The sequence below is a fragment of the Schistocerca serialis genome, chromosome 4 (genome assembly GCF_023864345.2).
Source record: "Schistocerca serialis cubense isolate TAMUIC-IGC-003099 chromosome 4, iqSchSeri2.2, whole genome shotgun sequence".
Taxonomy (NCBI): Eukaryota; Metazoa; Arthropoda; class Insecta; order Orthoptera; family Acrididae; genus Schistocerca; species Schistocerca serialis.
In genome coordinates, this window is record NC_064641.1 from 589,584,006 (window position 1) to 589,585,717 (window position 1,712).

Consider the following 1,712-nt stretch of genomic DNA (forward strand, 5'->3'; position numbering starts at 1 on the left):
AAATAACTCCATGCAAGCTGTCAGAATATCGTGCGAAACTGCAACATTAACACACTCGACACTGTTATCTCTCGTCTTCGATTACGTAGATGAACTGGCGATTTTCTAGCAAGTTTAAAGCATAATTACGCAACAGTCACGCATCTTAGAGGGACATGATGGTGGCGATGAGGTTATATACTCCGAGGATTGTAGGGGACGATGCGGGAGACCCGCACGGCCGACTAGGCAAGGTCGTAGCGGAGGTGGTTTGCCATTGCCTTCCTGCGACCGTAATTGGGATGAATGATGATATATTTTTTATTTATCTACTCGTCAAGTTCAGTAGGACCAAATTGAGGAGCAAATCTCCAAGGTAATGGAACGTGTCAATACATGAAATTACAACATAAACGTAATGACAGATAAAAATAAATGTTCATGGACCTTAAAAAATCAGTCCATAATTTTAGTAAACGCTATCAGCAATACAATAAAAATCAGCTTAATTTTTCAAGGAACTCCTTGACAGAATAGGAGTGACCCATGAGGAAACTCTTCAGTTTCGATTTAAAAGCGCTTGGATTACTGCTAAGATTTTTGAGTTCGAGTGGCAGCTTATTGAAAATGGATGCAGCAGTATACTGCACACCTTTTTGCACAAGAGTTAAGGAAGTCCGATCCAAATCCAGGTTTGGTTTCTGCCGAGTATTAACCGAGTGAAAGCTGCTTATTCTTGGGAATAAACTAATATTGGTAGCAAGAAACGACAGTAAGCAATATACGTATTGAGAGGCCAATATCAAAATACCCAGACTCGTAAACAGAGGTCGACAAGAGGTTCGTGAACTAACACCACTTATTGCCCGAACCGCCCGCTTCTGAGCCGAAAATATACTCTTAGAATGAGAAGAGTTACCCCAAAATATAATACCATACGACAATAGCGAACGAAAATAAGCAAAGTAGACTAATTTTCGCGTCCAACGATCACTCACTTCTGATACCGTTCGAATAGTAAAAATGGCAGCATTAAGTCTTTGAACAAGATCCTGAACGTGGGCTTTCCACGACAGCTTACTGTCTATCTGAACACCTAGAAATTTGAGCTGTTCAGTTTCACTAATTATATGCCCACTCTGTGAAATTAAAGCGTCAGGTTTTGTTGAATTGTGTGTTAGAAACTGTAAAAACTGAGTCTTACTGTGATTTAACGTTAGTTTATTTTCTACAAGCCATGAACTGAAGTCATGTACTGCACTATTTGAAACCGAGCCAATGTTGCACACAACATCCTTCACTATTAAGCCGGTGTCATCAGCAAACAGAAATATTTTAGAGTTACCCGTAATGCTAGAGTGCATATCATGATGATGAAGGCGACACAACAACACCCAGTCATCTCGAGGCAGGGAAAACGCCTGACCCTGCTGGGATTCTATCTCGGGACTCCGTGCGCGGGAAGCGATTTATACTTCATACTTTATAGATTAGGAAATAAGCTTGCTTATTTATATGTTCGCATCAGTACTGGTGTATTAATGTTGCAACCGCCAACTGATTTCTTTCCTGATCTGCTTGCCAGTCTCTTTCTTTCGTTTGTCAGAACAAACTTCGCACTAGCACGTGGCGTTCACGCTTTTGTCAGTGAGTGCTACCTTTCCTGGAAAATGGCGACCAAAGTTTGTATCTAGGCTAGCGGCTGGTGTTGGTTTCAGTGATCGAATATCTCC